Below are 20,909 nucleotides of genomic sequence, written 5' to 3'. Positions count from 1 at the left end.
TTCATTAAATATCTACTGGGTAATATTGTGAGCTCTAGTGTCCCTATCATACTATATAACACCAGGAACTTATTGCTTTGATCTTTCTCTGGGCCAGTACTAATTGTTCAGACTCCCTCATTCCCCTAGTTACTTCTCTTAGGCTTAGGAATCACCATTCTGTTCCCACATTGAGGATTTCTTCCTTTTCTTTTACATATAAGCAGAACATGTGGTATCTCATTTAACCTGCTGTTCTCCCATTCCACCCATTTTGCTGCAAATGACAGTATTTTATATCCTTTTTATGGCTGAATAATAGTCTATCATATATAACTATGATATTTTCTTTATCCATTCATCTAAAAGCTATCATTATTTGAATAAGTGCAGCAGGAGTTTATGGCATTTCAGCTACAAACAGTATCACGCTTGTCACCTTCCAACTTAGCAAGCTAGAAACTCTCAACCAGCTAAGTGCACCCCAAAACACAGGGCTACTCCTACCTACAACTCCCAGGTGTCCTCTGGGACATCTAACTGGGAGGGAAAGAGCACCACCACTTCCTGCTCATCTCTGCCCAATCTGTCTTGCAAAGGTCCTGTTCCACCTGAACACAGCAGGTGGTTTGGGATTCTCTCCTTCTACCCAGGCCCCACCTACAGAGCAGAAGCCCTCTCTGAGCTCCTAGTCCTTTCATCTTGGAGGTAGATGACCTGACACCATTGCATTTTTTTTTTAAGATTTATTTTATTTTTATTGGAAAGGCAGATATACAGAAAGGAGGAGAGACAGAGAGGAAGATCTTCCCCAAGTGAGCGCTACTCAAGTTCTGGCTACTCCGCTTGTGATACAACTTCCTGCTATAGTATATGGAAAAACACAGTGGATGGTGATCCAGGTACTTGGGCCCCTACCATTTACATAAAAGACCCAGATGTAGTTCCAGGTTCCTGGTTTTGGCCTAGACCAGACCCAGCTATTGCAGATATGGGCTAGGGGGTGGGAGGAGTAATCTGGCAGATGGATAATCTTCCTGTTTGTTTTTCTCCTTCTCTGTCACTCTGCCTTTCTACTAAATAATTAAATACATCCCAAAAATAAAAGTGCAAGTGACAATGAGTTAAGCTGCAACCTGCAATGCCAAATCCCATGTCAAAGCATCAGTTTGAATACCATGTGCTCTACTTCTGATCCAGCTCCCTCCTAACACAAAAGCAGTACATTCTTGGGGCATTGTCATCCACATGGGAGACCAGGATGGTGTTTCTGCCTCTTGGCTTTGCTCTGACCCACCCCAGGTCATCGTGGCTATTCAGGGAGTGAACCAGTTGATGGAAGAATTCTCTTTCTCCCTGTAAATGCATGTGTGTACATATTTATACACATATATCCCTCTCTTTAACTCCACCTTTCAAATAAATAATTTAAAAAACAAAAATAAGAACATGGAAAGAAAGGATAGGGACTATTAAAACTGAGGTAAAGCGATATCGATGGCATAAAAATTACTTTTAAAGAAATAAACAGAAAATATTTAACTGAACATATAATAATTAAGATTAGAAGTTCATCAGAGAAGATTAGCAGTACATTTGTGCTGGCAGAGGAAGGAATCACTGAACTTGAATACTGGCTGACAGAAATTATAAAAAACTGAAAAACAGAGTGCATTTTAAAAATGAGAATTAAAAAACAGAGCCTCAGGAGACATGTGGGTACCATTAACTGCACCAACATATATGCATTGGAAAAGGAAAGGAGAAGAACCGAGAAAAGAAGAAAGAAGAAAAAAATGCCAAATAGATACTTACCAAACCTTCCAAACATTTTAAAAGTACTAATCTACACATCCAAAAAGCTCAGAGAACTTCAAGTAGGACAAGTACAAACTGAGTTACATCTTAACCTACAGTAAAAATGTTGAAAGAGAAATCCTTGAAATTAGGGGGAAAAAAGACCAAAATTTCACAGGATTAATACCAAACCTTCACAATCCATTTCTTAAAAATATAAAAGCAAAAGACATCTCTTAACTCTTTCTAACAGGCTACTGTTACCCTAACTTTAAACGCAGGCACAGATATCACTGCTATGAACTGGATTGTGCTCCTCCCCCTCCATTCTTACATTGAAGTCATACTCCCAGATGACTCTGGAGATGGGAAGTAATTCAGTTTGGATGAGATAATGAAGGTAGGAACCTAATCTTATTGCCTAATTTTATTGGCTGACTTATAAGATGAAGAACCCCACCCCCCCAGTACACACACACACACACACACACACACACACACACACACACAGCTGTGCGCATTCAGAGGAAAGGCCATAAGACAAAAAGAGGCCATTTTGAACCTGGGTAAAGAACCCACATGAACAATCTGAGTGACTGATCTTGGACTTTGCAACTTCTGAAATAACAACGAAAGGAGAGGAAAGAAGAGGAGAGGTGAGGAGAGAAAGAAGAAAAAGAAAAACATCTTTTTGTTAAAATTCAGTGTTAGGAACTTAGCTACAAAAGCCCAAGAAGACTAATGCAATTACCAAAACAAAAATAAAAAGCCAAACTGGAGATCACTATAAATAGGAATGCAACAATCCTCAGGTTTTCCAGCAAATAAATCCAAAACACAAATATAAGAATATACAATATGCCCAAGGGAAAGTATCTTAGCAAGGTTAACGCAATATAAAAAAGTGAATTATAGTACATATAATACAAACAGAATAAAGTAAAAAACACTTTTTTAAATAAGGCAAAAATGGACAAAATTCAATATCTCTTCATGATTAAAGCATTAACTAGGATTAGACAAAAGTTTCCTCATCCTCATTGACAGAATCTATAAAATTTCAAGGCTAATATTATGTATTTAGAAGGAAAACTCCAGAGGCCAGCATTGTAGCACATTAATTTAACTTGCCCTTTGTAGTGCTCATATCCTATATGGACATTAGTGCTAGTTCCACTTCCTCCACTTCTGATCTGCCTTCCTGCTAATGTACCTGGGAAAGCAGCGGATAATGGCCTGAACACCTGGCTCCTACACCCAGTGCAAGATTGGAAAGAAGCTTCTACCTCCTTTAGCATTGTGCAGAAATAGTAGTTGTGTGCTTTTGAGGAATGAGTCAGTAGATGGAAAAATCTTTCTGTGTCTCCCTTACCCCCATAACTTGATTACTCAAATAAATAAATCTTTAAAAAACAACAAAGAAAATACTACATTCTTCATCATTAAGGTCATGAACAAGAGGAAGATGTCTTTTCTTGTGGCCTGGGAAAGAAGTTGAGGACTGCCCAAAGCCTTGGTATTCTGCACCCGCATGGAAAACCCAGAAGAGGCTCTAGGCTCTTGGCTTTTGATTGGCACAGTAGCTCCGGCCAATGCAGCCTCTTGGGGAGTGAATCAATGGAAGGAAGATCTTCCTCTCTGTCTCTCCTCCTCTCTGTGTCTGACTTTCCAATAATATTTTTTTAAAAAAAAGAACTTTAAAAAATGGGAATATGTAAAAACTAAGAACATCATAATTTTCCCCCCAAAAATGATGCACATTGTTGAAAGCTTTAAATATTCTCATTTAAGTATTTATCTTAGGTTATATCTCAGCAAGCTCAGAAGCACAGACAGAAGCCTAGATTCAGATAATGGAATAGGTGGAAAAAAATGGAATTTCATCCTATTACAAGTATTACTATTTAGAAGGTATGCATTGCTGGGGAGACTCTAGCATCCCATTTGGACAACCAGTTCTATCTTCAGTTGCATGACTGTATATCCAGTTCCCTGCTAATGACCCTGGAAAAGTAGCAGAGGTTGGCCCAAGTACTTAGGACCTGCGCCCGTATAGGAGAGCCAAATAAAACTGGCTTCTGCTTGACCAGTCTTGGCCAATGTGGCCATTTGGGGACTGAATGAATCCGTTTTCTTTCTCCCTCTCTCTCTCTTTCTCTCTCTCTCTCTCTCTCCTTTTCTAACTCTGCCTTTCAAGAAGATGATATTTTTAAGTAAGTAATACATGCATAGTGTAATGATAGTGTTGACTGTGGACTCAGGAATTTAGACTCCTAGCACCTCCATTCAATAGCTATTTGATCTATATAAATCTATAATTTTGCATAACTGCTCTCCACTTCAGTTTCCTCATTTAGACTTTTGAATAATAGTACCTGCCTCAGAGAGGTTCTATTAGGATTAAATAAGTACATATTTTTATAAACATACCACAGACCAAGCATAATGCATGTGTCAAGCATGATAGTAAGCACAATAGTGAAATAGAAAAGATAATAAAGAGCACAAGGGATGCATATAAGAATCAAAAAGAATTGGCTAATTAGTTGGTCAACAGGTAACTTTTCCCAAGACTTCAAGGTTTCCAGGATCTAAGACTTTCTGGGCAAACCTGGAGGGTTGTTATCCTACAAAGGAATTTAAACAGGTAATAGTAGTAGACAGTATTTTTCTTTCCCCTCCAACACAGACTAGTCCCTACACAACATATAGATTTCCAACAACTCTTATCAATTGAGATAATTGGCATTGTTATGAAACAGATTCAGGCATTGTATAACAAAAAAATTTACCCAAGATTAGCTATGGATTCAAAACCTGCTTTCATTCAAAGATTATGGTTTAAAGTTTTGATTCAATTAGTGATTATAAAACCACTCTTATGGAAAGCAGTGGTTTCCTGTCCAGCAAGTTTGGACCCACTGGAAGACAGACCTGGAATAATGAATTAAAGACAGACTCCAAAAGTAAAAATGATGTAGGTCAGAGATATTGCTATTAATTTTCCAGACACATTTGTCTTTACAGAGATTTCCATAAAGCCACTGTTAATTCCACACTTGAACAAAACAAATGAACCCAGAGTGTGCTCTGTTGTTTACCATGTTTTCTGCCCTACAAAAATATTCCTTTCAAAATTCTGACCTCATTTGTAGATTAAATTTTGAACTTTTCTTCACTATTATCATTTTCCTTTAGACCTGCTATTATCTTCTAGTATAACATGAGAAAATAGATAGAGCCAGACCTATTTTTCTGATTTGAAATTTACTCTCTTGATATATGCTTTAAAACCCTTCCATTCTGTAACATATTAGCAATGTGATAATCAGATACTCTGGGAGCAGTCTTACCCACAACACATCCTCATGACAGGTAGACATAAGTCTGTCTCCATTTGGAAAACCTCTGATGCACATTCTTCAATGTTAAAGATAACAGACATTAAGTGTAGGACTGTTGTGTACACCATCGTTTGAACAAGGAGTAAAATAACACCAAAAGCATGAACATATCTAATAGAGAAAGCTGTTCTTAATTTGAAATACCCCAAGACACATATTATACAGTCTTCATCTTTAAAACAAGAAGGCAAAAACTGAGCAAATGGAGGTTTGTTCATTGTTTGTTTGTTTTAAGATTTACTAACTTTTATTGGAAAAGCAGATTTATAGATGGAAAAAGAGACAAAGAGAACTTTCATCTGCTGCTTCATTCCTCAAATGGCCAAATGGCCAGAGCTAAGAAAATCCAAAGCCTGTAACCAGAAGCTTCTTCACAGTCTCCCATGTGGATGGAGAGGCCCAAGGACATAAACCATCTTCTGCAGCTTTGCCAGGCTGTTAACAGGGAGCTGTATTGAAAGTGGAGCATAAGGACTGGAACTGGCACTCCAAATGGGATGCCAGAGCCACAGGCAGATGATTAGTTCCTTGCCACCACACTGGTCCCCTGAAGTGTAGTTTTAGTTATGTAAATTGTTAACAATAAATCTGGTGCTAATTAAAAACTCTCTTGCTACTGCTATTAATCTACCTACTGACATACAAATTTTATTTCTTTCAGCTAGTTAATAATACCTCCATTTGTGTTTCTTTGGTAAGTATATACATTATGCTTTGCAGTAGCTCTCAATTCGTCTTCTATGAACACTATAACCCACACCCTCAAGTGTATTTCCATCACTCTCCTTCTCCTCAGTTGTAGATGAGCAAAAACCAGAGTAACAGATACAAGGCAGGCAAGTTCTTTCAGGATTTTGAAATGAAGTACCAAAGCATATTCTCCTGGTAGCTTATCTTTGAAAACAAGTACTTGCACACCCAGGATTCCCCATCTTCAACATGAAGATTATGATTCCTGCTTATAAAAATTAAGGTTTGAAAAAGCAAAAAGTGATATAATCTCTAAATCAAGAAGATATATGAAGAGAAAGGCCTTTTTTGTTTGTCTGTTTGTTTAGGGGCTTTAACTTATTTTACAAAGTTATTCTTTCCATGTAGGGTCAGCCAAATCCAAGTATTTGGCATTTACAATTCCTGAAGGAATTAACTGATACAGTGACAATATGGGGTTTAGAATGGCCAAATTTTTAAAAAGGGATGAACATGTGTGTGTAGTGTATATGAGATATGCATGACAGATTACACATAAAATGCACAACACATATATAATGTATACATGATACATGCAGAACACAGAATACTCTCACACCTCAGGTGATAGACAATCGGATGGCAGTACCAGAACCAAGCATTCCTCAGGTGTTGGTGAAGTTCTCAGACATGTTCCCATACATCCACTGTTCTGACACAGGCAATAAAAGATAGTATTAGCACAGCATGTTAAGATGAACTGTCAGTGAGATCAATAAATGGTGTCTACCAGCCAAGTCTTATCCCTACTATAGCCTTCTATGTTTCTACAGACAATATTATATACAATTTTTTCCAGTGCTTTGGCCTGTCTACTTTGAAATTACTGTCCAAAGAATTGTTTACCTGTTACACTTGCTCTGAGTTCATTGTTTGAACCCAGAATCCTTATCAACTACATGTTCCAGAAACCTTATCAACTACATGATCAAAGTTTAATTTAACACCACCCCTAATTTCTCACTAAACAAATGCCTGGAGATCTTTCATTTCTCTTTCTAGTCTTCCCTTTCCCTTTTTTGTTCTGTACAGACAGGATGGTTTGTGTATAGTCCTTAAGCACTGAGATTTATGCTCAACACAGGCCTTGATACTGAGCATGCCTTTTGGCAGTAATGTGCTTTCTTTTCACCTTGCCTGATTGACTCCTTGTCATTCATAGCTCACCTTAAGTCTGAACAATTTTCCTCTTAACCAAGTCAACCTAAAGCAGCAATCTAGACACTGTCATGTCAGCCCAATTTACCGTCATCTTGTATTGTGTTTAGTGCATTTGTACAGTGCCCTAGCCTATGTTAGCCACATTAAAACCAGGATCTGTCACTCTTGTGATTAGTGTGGACAGTAAGTCAGGATTCAACTACTTTTTGAGTAAGTGAAGCTTAATTGTTCTACAACTACAGTCATCCTGGGTATTATTTATTTCAAAATCAGCTTTTAGTAAGAAGAGAGGAGATAGCCAAGGAAGTACATCTGAAAATGTTTCTAGCATTGTATAGAACTTATTGACGGTTCCAATGAAAAATAAACATCCTCCTGAATTAATGAACAAGTCACTAGGAAATTTTGTACTTTATGTTATTTTCATTTCATGGTTCTAAAAGCATTTTTATATATCACGAGTTCATATACAACAATTACTGTTTTATAGTTTACAGCTACACAAGTACATCTATTCATGCTTTCAAAATATACCTAAGTCTCTTTACCCAAAACAACCTAATACATACCTATAACTCCTGAATTACACATGACCCCTGGGTACACTATAATCATGCTCCTTAATATATAATAAAATTCTATGCAGCTCAAAAAGTAATTCCAAAAATGATAGTCACACACATATAAAATTGCTGTTGACTCTTCTAATTCATTCACAAAGTACACCATGTATTCTTACTAAATCAGATATGATTCTTCTTTCTTCTTCAATGCTATTTGCACAGAGAACTATTTTTTCAGTTGATCATCAGATGAAGCCATTGGCCACCATGTATGTACACTCAATTTTCAGAGCTGAACTCAAACCAAGAGGGCATACACACAATAAAGTCAAAACTAAGACTGACTAAGAATAAACAGATATATACATCATCTTGTTCAGTCCTGCTCTGTGATTCGGCGGGAATTAAGATTAAATGATTTCATGAAAGTGGGAGTTCAGTGGCCTTATGCAAAGCAAGCATTCTTTTGACATCTCTCTTTTTCTCTCTCTGTCATATTTGCAATCAATAATAAGGTAACCCTTCACAAGCTAGGAATAGAGCCCTCACTGAGAGAGGAGTTAGACGGGGTAGTAGGCAGTTAGGGTATTCTGGGTCCCCAAGTCATTTTTTTCTCAAATATAGAAGAGTATTTTCCCCACCATGTCTTAGATTCACCGGAGCACCTTTCTTTCAAGGGACAAGGGTGCTATCAGCATATCAATTCCCCACCTGAAGTATCGGCCAATGTGTGGGAGGGCTTCAGGCTGATCTCTTCATCATTGAAAGGAGAGTAGGAAGAAGTAATACACATATGCCTAAGGCCTGGAATGTCCTATGTCTGGTACCTCTGTGGCCTTTTGTCCCAAGGCCAGGTGCCATGGAAACCAGGAATTTTCTTTGTTCATGGAGAAACATCTTTGAGGTAAACCTTTAAAAGGTGCATTCCCCACCATTAATACGGGTTCTTCTTGTCCTCCTGCCACTATGGCAGAGCACTAGGGTTCTTGTCCTCCTGCCACTATGGCAGAGGACTAGGGTTCTTATTTTTCCTCCTGCCACTATGGCAGAGCACTAGGGTCTTCTTTTTACTTTTCCTCCTGCCACTATGGCAGGGGGTAAGGGTCCTTTCTATCTCAAAACCCCCTCCCGTCACTAGGACGGGAGTCTCTCTTCTCAGCTTTTCTAATAAATCTTGCTTTAAAACTAAAACTGTGTCCGCACGAAAATTCTTCTTTCTTGCGAGACAAGAATTGAGGTTGCTGCCATATTCGGGGTCAAAAACCCTGCAACGTCACCAGAACCAAATACACTGGCTGGATGCTGTAAGCTCAGACTACAAGCATCCAAAAATTTGTTGTTTAGGCCATTCAGTCTATGGTATTTTGTTCTTTCAACCCAATTTGAATGATAAAAAAATATATTGCTCCTCTCAACATTTAACCCTTCCTCATCTTCCTTAACCTCTAAATCCTGTGCTTATGCTTGATTTATTTAAATGTTCAAATAATGCAGCTATTCTGTAAAGCACTGGATCACAAATGGTCACTGCCACCTTAAATGGAGGAGTTAATTACATTGAAATTACAATTTGCCAGTTACCAGGAAAATCTGGGGAGAATGAAAATACCTAGAAACAAACTTGAACAAAGAGAAAGAAGTCAAGAAAAGTCAGCCACAAAGCTTCCCAGAGGGAACACTGAAGTGTGCTCCTAGGGTTAGGCTTGGGCTCAGGCATCAAAGAGGCAGCAGAGTCTGGGCACTAAAATCTGGAAGTATGTGAGGGAAATTGACAGAGGATGCAAAGAAAATAAAGGTATGTTGGTGGCATAGACTACTTCCTTGATTTTTGCCTAAGGCTATTTCTGTTCATAAAGGCCATGAGAATTGCTTAGTGTATTATTAATCTTACAATAGACAGATAAACAGTCCCACTTACCAGTTCTTTATATGCCTTTTCTCTATTCATTCTTTCTGCGGATGCAGGGAGAAAATTCACTTCCAAAAACTGACAAAGGGAAAGATTACCTATTCTTACTCACATCTGTCTGCAATTTTAAGTACACTTACACACAATTGTAAAGGAACCGTCTCCAAAATGAAACGGTTTTTGTGATCTTCAGGGGGGAAAAAAAAGCAGCAGCCACTTCATTTATGCTTTAACAAAATAGGAAATTTGAAGTTAAGAGACTTCGGATGCTGAGGATTTGAGATAACTTTTAACTGACTTTAACGGTTTCTTTTCTTGAGAGTGTGTCCTTCATAGTTGTATTTTTTCTCACTTTTCAATTTCCTCCATCTTAACTGTCAAAATAGAAAGGGTGCTCTGCCATGACAGTAATTAGTCTGAAAGAGGACAGCTCTGCAAAAGGGATTCAGGAGCCAGAGACCCTTCGTATTAATGCAGCTTGTGTTTCACATATGAACAATGGGCAATGCTATGCATTCCAAATGACAGAAACACCTATTCATTTAATAGCAGTCTTTGACACCTATTGTCTGCCAAGCCATGGCTGGCTGCTGTCTAAAGAGAGAAAGGAAACCCAAGTCAGCCCTTATCCTCAGGTATACAAGGCTGCAGGTCTCAATACACCAAGACCCTGGGAATGCTGAAGCCAAGTAGACAAGAAGAGATCATTTTGTTAGACTTCCGACAATTGTTAAGAACTAAAATGGCATCTCAGTCATACACAAACATAAACTTGGATTGTCCTAAACTTAAATGCAACCATAGATTTCAGGGGATGCTGACAGTCTTTTAGGAAAATCTCAATTTTGTTTGTAGCCTGATGTAACTCCTTCAAGAAAATATAAAGTGCACTGAAAGTCTGTGGGGCCATCCTTGTGTTACAGTAATTGAAGCCACCACCTGACATGCCTGTACCCAATATAAACACTGTTTCAAGTACCACCTGCTCCTCTTTCACTGTGTTGGGGAAAACAGTGGAAGATAGCCCAAATGCTAGGACTCTGCCACCCACATGGGAGACCAGATAGTTATATAGGCTCCTGGTTTCAGCCTGTCCCAGTCCAAGGCTATTGCAACCACTGGAAGAGCAAACCATCAGATGGGCGATCTTTTTCTGTCTCTGTCTCTGTCTTTGTGTCTCTGTGTGTGTGTCTCTCGCCCTTGCTCTTACTCTTTCACTCTACATATTTATTTTTATCTCTTGGTCACTTGGCCTTTTGAATAAAAATAAAAAATAAAAATAGTTTTTTGAGGAAATACCTTGCAGTGTTGTAAGTTAAGCTGCCTCATAGAGTACAGGCATCTTATATGAGAGTTCCTACTTAATACTCTGTTTCTATCCAGCTTTCTGTTAGTGCATCTTGCGAGGCAGAAGATGTTTGGGCCCCTTCCACTCTCAAAGAAGATCCAGATGGAGCCTGGGACTCCTATTCTCACTTATCTCAGTCTGGTTGTTGCAGTTACTTGGTAACTAGCCAGTGGATGGAAGATCTCTTTCTCTCATTCTTAAACTCTTGCTCTGATTTTCAAGAAGGTGAAAATAACTACATAAACATTTTAAAAAAAACAGTTATTTTGTACCTTAACAATTCCAGGAGTTAACTCCATAAGTAATTTCTACAAGTCAAAGCAGCATGAGGCATTCCATGTGTGACTTAGATTTCAGAAAGAAAGCTTGGAGCCTGGTACCAAGGAACCATCCCACTAGCTACAGGAATGGGTTTCACTCTACCCCTTTTACCATTCCAGAGCAAAGACTCACTTGATCGGCTTTCTTTTAAAAGACTAAAAGAATTAGCCTAGTATAACAATTCCATACTTTAAATTCCATGATCTAAAAATAAAGTTTGCAAGAAATTGTAGCAATAAGTAAAAATGTACTTGAGTTTCTTTTTTTTTTTTTTTTTTTTTAGCATGAATATCACTGTTTATTTGTACTTGAGTTTCTAAAGGCTTATTTTCAGGTCAATACAATCAATATCATACTAATCAGAGCAGCACTTTGAAGCAGACATACGTAACAAACATGACTCACAGGACAGGATTATAAACTACTTCATTTTTATCTCTCACTGTCTCTTCACATTTATTCTGTTGAGTTACTATTTCCATTGCTGTAAGATGAAAATTTTGAGCAGCCACCATTATTTTGCTGGGTGCTGTTAGGCAATAAAAGTCCTAGCATCATTTCAAATCACAAAATGTTTTATTTCTGCAATAGCTCAAAAATGCAAACTTCAATTGGAGCCAAAGCCTCTCCCTCCACAGTTTGAAGTCACTGGAAGAGCCTGCAGTTACGAAGGGCAGATTATTTTGAAAGATTTTCGTTATTGTTGTCTTTATTTTGTTTTGCTTTGCTTTTGTTTTTGCTTTTTGCTTTTGTTTTTGCTTTTTGAAAGGCAGAGGGAGAGATTAAGGCAGAAAGGGAGAGAAAGAAAGAGAAAGAAATAGAGAAAGATAGCTACAATGCCCAGGATTGGGTCTGGCCAAAGACAGGAACTAACAACTCCATCCTGGTCTCTCACATTGGCAGCAGAGGCTAAAATACCCAAGCCAGTTTTTGCAGCTTTCCCAGCCATATTAGCAGAGAGCTAGACCTGAAGCAGAGAACAGGAGTACTAAACCAGGTATTCTGATCAGGGATGCTGGTGCTCCAAGCAGTAGCTTAACTCACTGCCATGTAACATCTGCTCCATCAATAGTTTCTCCTTCTACTTTATGCTTTTGATTCTCCAACTCAGTGTAAGAATGATAGCAAGTTCCAAAAAGATCATGTTTGATCCTCTTAAGAGCTGATGTTGCTTCCCTCCAGGTTTGTTGATGTTTAAGGGTGAGGATTTTGTGGTGCTTCTTCTGGGACCAGCCATGCAAAAAATCACCTATATGAATGAAGCTGGAAACTCCCAGCTGCAATACCCTTAACAAAGGAGATGAATTCTTAGTATCAGCTTTCTGGCTTTTTCTGGCCCTTTCTGGCTACTTAACACCCCTTCAGGTTACTCCATTGGAGTCTAGGGGTATTCTTGGACATAAGATAATCCCAGACTGGATCTTATTCAAAATATGGAAACCACAATCTCTCTCTCCTGGAAAACATTCATGAATTTGCCATATACTTAATCATTCTCCAAAAGTTTATTGTGCTTCATTATATACAAAACACTCTTGAAAATGTATATGTGTTGATATAAAGATGAGTTATCAGGCTTATGCCTGTTTTTCAAGAAAACAGGGCAAGTTCAAGAAGATTACAAGGGATCTGAGAAGTACCCCAGATACAGTAGTGTATTTTGAAAGGTGAAGTGAGAAGACTTTGAGCCTTCAATGCACAAAATGACTGCTTTTACTTGAATTGTGTAATTATTTGGAAATAACTGGTGATTTGCCAGGAAAGAAAGGACTACCCCATTTTCTCAAGCATTACCTTGGAACCTTGGATTTGTTTTCATATTATTAACATTATAATCCTGTGTTAGTATTAAGTTCTACTATGTAATCATGGAATATCAGGCTAGAAAATACCTTAGAAGTTATCTGATCCAAGGGCCCAACACGACGGCTCCATGACCAAATACTCAGCTTGCGTACACCAAGATCCTGTATGGACTCTAGTTCATGTACCAGCTGCTCCACTTCCCATCAAGCTCCCTGATTGTGGCGTAGGTAAAAACTAGAGAATGCCCCAAAACCTTGGGTCCCTGTACCCATGTGGGAGATCCAGAAGAAGCTCATGGCTGCTGGTTTCGGATTGGCTCAAATCTGGCCATTGTAGCCACTTAGGGAATAAACCAGTGGACCAAAGATCTTTTTCTCTGTCTCTCCTTCTTTCTATAAATCTGTGTTTCCAATTAAAATGAATAAATAAATATATATATTTAAAGTGATCTGATCCAAGTCTCTGTATAAAGCACTCTTGGTGCACACATCTGAGACTACATGCCCATGTCCATTGAAGACTTTGTTAGCTAATACAACCCATTAGTGCTGCCTCTGATTCACTGCTGCAGCTATGTGGATTACACACCATTCATATTGCACCCTCAGTACACCAGAGTGAAGGAGAAATTCTCATACAGCACATATATGTGAAGGAAATGCAATCTGACCTAGTTTAGCAGGGTACTGAACATCTTTAAACTTCCCTTTATTAAAGAATGTGTATGACTGCAATTGCAAGTTTGTGCACAGAAAAAGTTAACGATTTCCTTATCTGCTCTCATCTTACCCTCCTCAGATAAACAACTTTCTCCGCACTCATAGGTTTATACAACATACATAAATATTTGATTTTGTTATTTATTTTCACAAAGAAGACGACATACACATGCTCACTTGTACGCAGATATATGTGTGTGGATGCAAGTGAAAGTACTTCAAAAATCATAGAGAACTAAAATTGAAAGTTAATTTGATATAACATCAATATGAAATATAGTCTTTTCTTTCATAATGCACATTTTCCGTGAACATTATGAAGTCTTTATATTTAGGTGTACATATATGTGTGTGTATATAATCACACTATAACTTATTTTCTCATATAACACATGTTTTTATTTTCTTTACTTCCTTCTTTTATTATTATTATTATTGTTATCATTTTATAATACAGTTCCATAGACCCTGGGATTTCCCTTACCTTCTCCCCCAAACCCTTCTTTCCCCACTTAGTCCCCCTATATTTATTACTATAGTATACTCCTTCATAAACAGCCACATGTCCTTCATTGAAGGCATGAAGAATGGCAGAGTTCTGATTGTTACCATGGTTACAGAATGGGTGGACACCACAGTGATCACTGGACTTATTTTCAGTCCTGACACATCACTCTGGTCTCAACACGGAACCGGAAACAGCAGCTGGAGCAAGACACGAAAGGATTAGAAGGACTAGAAGGACTCCAGCTGGCAATGATAAGCCTAAGCCAACATTCCTTACATTAGTAGGATTCAAACAGAGTCTGTACCAAGGGATCTAACACCTTTGCTGTCACTGCCCAGCCCACTTTTTTCCTGTTCATGGCTTCCCTCTCTTCCTGCTCGTTCCTCCACTGCACTGGGAGAGGCCTAGGAGCAGACTTCCCTTAGTTTAATAAAGGCTTGTTTGTACTTGGCCACTGTTTTTCTTTCTCAGGTAGTCAGAAAATCTAACAAATCCAGCATCTTATTGTCAAGATAGAGTTAACAATTTCATTAGGAAATTGTTTGATAACTTCACTGTATCTCACATCTGGATAGGATAGTCTCCACTACGCAGTTACTATAAATCCCTTTAAATGAAAAACCACAATAAAAAATCAAAAACAGGAAGTAAAACAGAAACTTACAATGAAGTTAAATAACATGCTACTAGATATGATAGTCTCCACTACACAGTTACTCTACATCCCTTTAAATGAAAAACCACAATACAAAATCAACAAAAGGAAGAAAAGAAGAAATTTGCAATACCATGAAGTTAAATAACACACTGCCAAATATGATAGTCCCAATTACACAGTTACTGTACATACCCTTAAATGAAAGCCACAAAACAAAGTAAACAACAGGAAGAAAAAAGAAATTAACAATGACATGAAGTTAAATAACATGCTACTGAATGACTAATGTGCCACTGAAGAAATGAAAAAGAAAATCAAGAACCTTCTTGAAGAAAATGATACTACTGTATGATTTATGAGTCAGTAAAGAATGAGAAAGAAGGTATTTTGAAGAAATGAAACAAAAAAAATCAAGATCCGTGAGATATAGTTTCCAGTCATCTTTGTTGGTGAAGTATGTTTCGAGTATGCAAATAATAGATTTTTTTTGTCGGTCTACTAATCTAGGATGAGTCAAGCCAATTACATTCCAGGTTAATATGAATCGGTAGTGATTCAGTCCTGTCATTTTAGGAATGGGTTGTTCATTGATTTAGTCTTCTGTTGTTATTTTACTGAGATGTTCTTCACACTTGCCTTTGGTTTTGGTGGGTGATATTCCTCTTCTCTGTCAAAAAAACATCTTTAAGTATCATTTCAAAAGTAGGTTTGGAAGAGGCATATTCTTTTAACTTTTCTTTACTGTGGAAGAATTTTATTTCATTTTCAAAGACAAAGGAAAACTTTGCTGGGTACATTACCCTGGGCTGACAATTTTTTGCTTTTGGAATCTGGAATATGTTACGCCATTTTCTTCTTGACTATAGAGTTGCCTGTGAGAGGTATCATGTGAATTTAATTGTCATTGCTCTGTATGTCAATTTTTTTTCATGTGAACATTTAAGGATCTTTTTCTTACATTCATTATAAGAGAGCTTGATTATCATGTGTCTTGGTGAAGATCACTTCTGATCAAGCCTGTTGGGAGTTCTGTGCCCCTCCTGGATCTTGTTTTCCAAATATTTCTCTAGATGAGGAAAATTTTTCCTTATTATTTCATTAAATATATTTGTGAAACCAGTTTCTCTTTCTGCACCTTCTGTGACTCCCATAACTCTTACATTTGGCCTTTTAGTAGAAAGTATTCTTGCATGGATTTTTTTAGCTTGACCCTGCTCTGCTTCCAGCTTTTTGTTTGTTTCCTCCTGGTGACAGGAAATATCTTTCAATTATGAGATTCTTTCTTCTGTCTCCATCATTCTATTTTGTAGACTCTATACTATACTTTTAATTTGCTCCACTGTATTCTTCATTTCTGATATTTCAGCTTTCATTTGATTCATTTCCTATGTGACATGTTCCTTAAAATTTTTTGAACTCCTGTATTATGTGATTCTCATTGTTGATATGAAGCTTTACAATAAGTGTTTTGAATTGTGTATCCTCCATTTTCTCAATCTCTTCCACAGTTAACTCTGAAGTTGGCACAGGGTTTTGCTCCTTTGCAAGGGAGTCTTGACTAATATTCATTGTGCCTTTGTCTCCTCTTCTGTTCTTGGTCACTGTGCTTCTGGTTATCAAATTCTTCTCCTTGAAGCAGGTTTCTAAGCTGTGTCACCCACAGGTCATCCACAATTCAATTTTATTAATTGTGGTTGGCACATGGCTCTTTGTTTGCTGACACTCCCTCCAGTGAGTTCCATATCTGGATTCTTATGTAAGACTTCCACCATGATCTCTGTAGCCCCAGCTCCTGGCTCACCATTCTCCATCTCCTGTGGTACTGTATCGAGGCTGCACAGTTGTCTGCACATCCTTTCTCCCATTGTTGGTTAAAGCAGTCCAGGAATAGGGAGACACCAGGGTATGATCTTGCTGGAATCTGTTGGCCATTAGGTCTGAGTGCCACACAGACCTATTTTGACCCATATGATGCCAAAGTCAGTATTGTTTTCCATGTGGGACCAGTGAAATGCACTGAGCTCAATGAGTTTGCTCCTAGCTCAGTGCATGCACAACTCACTGTTGTCCTTACAGTTTTAAAGTCTTTGCGACACTGTACAAAATGGCACTAGGTGTGCTGCTACTAGAGTTCTTGATCTGCTGGCCATCAGGTCTGAGAGCTACCCGGACCTATTTTGGCTTGAACCTATAGGAGGCCACGTTGTTGCAGTTCACTGAGCCAAAAATGAGTCCACTCTCGGCTCAGTGCGTAGTCCTGTTCCATAGCCTTTGTCTCCCTATACAAAATGGCACTTGATTGAGCTCTAGGGGACTGGACTGGGCTATGAAATCCATACTGTTTCTGCACCGTCTGTCTGGGACCTGCTGCTCTGTCTCTGCTCCTGGTCAAATCAAACAGACCCAGCGAGACAGGCAGTTCTTTGTCCGGGTTCACCTCCTGAGCTCCCAGTGAACGCCCCTTTCCACCTTGTGATAGTGGAATTACTGGATGCCAGTGCAGTTCAGATTGCCACTGCCTGAATGCCGCTGGGGTATTGGTCATTGCAACACCACACTATTGTGTCCGCTGCTTTCCTGTGTCTGTCAGTCTCCAAGTGCCCCTCTGCTGTCATTATGTCTTCTCCTATTTCCTGGAATGTGCCCTCTCTGCTTTACCCAGTGCTGTCATGTTGATTCTTTAACACGTTATTTGTATCTCTCCCAGAAGATATAGATCTATCTCCTATTTGTCAACAACTATACATTATTTCATAGCATGGAAAAATCTAACCATTTACCACTTCACTTCTTTTGATTACACATTTTGGAGTTTTGCCTCTAAGAAACGGGAAAAACTACATACTGATTCCTAAATTCTAATTATTTTACCATTATAGGATACATTGCTTGATAGCTTCAATAAGGGTTACTGACTACAAAAAAGAAATTATTTCAATCCCTTTTCTAAGAATCCACTCACAAGACTTTGGTTTTAAACATAGCTTTTGCTCTTCTGATCTTACTCTTTTATGAATTTGTTCTCTCACAAATTTATATCTAGCACTGTACATGTACCACACCCTGAAGCACTTTCGTGGATCTTATATTTTTAGTTATTATTCAACCTTATCAAAATAGCTCTTAATAAGTGGTTGTTCTCCACATATATCACCAGTCTGCCCATTGCTTGCTACTACCTAAAACACCCTGTAATAATTCAGGCCTGGATTTTTTTAGAGTAGTGAATTATTTCTAAAAACCACCTGCGTTGCCTTGGGTCAGGACTTCCATTTTACTAGAGAAAAAGTCTTACACAGGGGTCACCAGAAAATTATGACAGGAAAGACCTTGATTAGCCTTGTGTAGTCTGTCTTTCTCAAACCAAACCCTCAAACAAGACCAGATTGAATTTTCTTCATATGTAAGAAGAACTGCTTTTTGAAAATATAGCTTTCACTTTAGTAAGCTGAAGGTATAAGACAAATAGTTCCATAGCCATAATGTTTACAGGAAATTAGAGCCCATATATGCAATCCCTACAAATGTGGTCAGAGCATATACTTACCTAAGAAATCCCCATAGACACAATTTCTATATACAGGCATGCTGTCACATACAGAGGAAGATATATAGACTACTGTATTTCAGAAATAAATAGAATGCCATCTTTGAATGATGCCAAGTATAGATGCTTCATGATTTTTTGAAGGCAAGGCCCCTTGGCAAGTAGGAATCCAATAATCAAGAGAAGCAACAGGTCAGAAAAGAAACACCTCATTATAATAGTAAAGATCATTATCATTGGAATCAGAGAGTGCAGGATCCAAACCTAACTCTGTGCTGCACTTTTTTGCTGATTTCAGGTAAGTCATCTTATGTCTATATACGTTTATGAATGATCCTCCACAACAAACTCTTACAGCTGTAGTAATATGATAATAGGACATGGAGTACGACATTTACACAAAATAAATGTCTTGTTGAAATAGTAAAAAGAAATGTCTTGTTGAAATAGTAAAAAGAATGTCAACTTTACCATTAGTTCTTTCATCTAGTAGAGCTATCTCAGACTACATTCAAAAAGTATCTATTCTACAAAACTACAAGAGGCCTATGGAAACAGCAATTCACCAAGAGATGAAATGAAGAGCATAGATCAAAAAGGTGACTGAGCTTTGTACATTGAGCTCAGAAAAACACCCAAAGATGGTCCACAAAAGAGGTTCTGAGGCTATATTGTAAATCCAAGAGTCCAAGATAACTGAAAGGAATAAAATTTTACTTTACCATGTTAAAAAAAAAAAACTCAAAAAGACACTTAAAGCTGGTGCTTGGTGAACACTAAGAATTTGATTCCCAAGCATCTTGGTACATGAAAGAAGAAATTATTTTGAAACGTCTGTATGTGGACAGAGGGATCGAAAATTGGGGAGAATAGAGTGATGTTGAATAAATGAATTAGGAGAGAAAAACAATGGTTATGTTATGCTTTTGTGCCTTCAACTCAATACATGGATTTGCACTCAAATATGTAAGTATACAGATAGGGAAACTTACACACAACTATATCAAAACATTTGGATCAAATAAATCTGAGGAGCAAATCCCTAGAATTCCTCAGCTCAGTGTACTGAATGGATAAATCAATTCCTAGGGTTCAGGAACTCTACTGTAAAGCCTAATTGTTACTTTATTTTTTTTAACTTTCATTTTTTTAATTTTATTAATTACATTTTATTATGTGACACCATTTTATAGGTACTGGGATTCCCCCTCCCCCTCCCGTAACCCTTCCCCCCATGGTGGATTCCTCCACCTTGTTGTGTAACCGTAGTTCAAGTTCAGTTGAGTTTTTTCATTGCAAGCATATACCAAGCATAGAGTCCAGAATCAAAGATAAACTGACAGGATTATGAATTCAAAACGCACTATGCTACCACTAAACACACTTACACATACTAAAGTCTCCACTCTACAGGCAAGCAAATTCAAACATTAACAGAGACAATTAAAAACAATAACAAAGATTCTGGTGTAGTTGTTCATTTTTTCAGAGATCATGTTTTATATTTTAATTTGATTTATTTCTTGGCCCTCAGAATGCTCTGCACTTTCTCTTCGCTATCTCAGCACTCTTCACCTGTCCCCTGAAAGCCTTGGGTCAGCTAGTCAACAAAAATTGCGGGGAGGGGGGCGTATCGCATGAACTGTCTCAGGGCATTAGGGCAGTCATAACTTAAACTAAGTTGCAACAGAACTAAGAAAATATTCAGAGAGATGTACAACCCTGGATGGAGATGAGATCAGCCTCAAAAATTCAAAATGGAAAAAGCAAATTTCCAGTCCTCCTTCTTCAGTATTTCTAAAAAAGACATTTTCAAGCTTCAAAAGGTTTCAAACACTACATTCCAAGAAACAAAGTTTAAAATATCTGAAAAAAAAAATCTTGGTTTTATGACAACATTGGTTCTATTTTTGCAAGGTGAATATAGTTTTAAAAGAATAGTATCACAAATCTAGAGACAATGGGACATAGAGGGAAGACTTGAACTTGGGAGTCAGAAATGCTGAAGCTATCTCACATTGTATTAGAGCACTTAGAGGCAGATCACTATTTCTTTGAGTTTGTTTTCATGGTTGTTTTGGAGATTTGAGAGGCACTGTGAAAATATTTCATCAAAAGCAAAGGATTGTTTACTGACACATAAATATTAAATGTAGGAAGTTATCTTAACATTTGTAAAATTTTCTTATCATCAGAAGTATATGTAAACAATATTGTGCACTTAGCATAGTATTTGTCTACAAAGAAATACAAATATAATCCTTCACTACTAAAAGAGATTCATACCATTTCACTCAATTACAAATTATTGTTTGTTCCTAAGAGTATAAATTGTTTAAGGATTGTCTATAGAGCATAAAGAAAATAATGGTTTCATGTAATCCATAAAACAAAATTCATAAATTTTAGATACATTGAAATAAATGTACTAATATGAGC

The sequence above is a fragment of the Ochotona curzoniae genome, unplaced genomic scaffold (genome assembly GCF_017591425.1).
Source record: "Ochotona curzoniae isolate NIBS_2020 unplaced genomic scaffold, NIBS_Ocur_1.0 contig_2210, whole genome shotgun sequence".
NCBI classification, from domain to species: domain Eukaryota; kingdom Metazoa; phylum Chordata; class Mammalia; order Lagomorpha; family Ochotonidae; genus Ochotona; species Ochotona curzoniae.
This window is presented reverse-complemented; position numbering follows the sequence as displayed.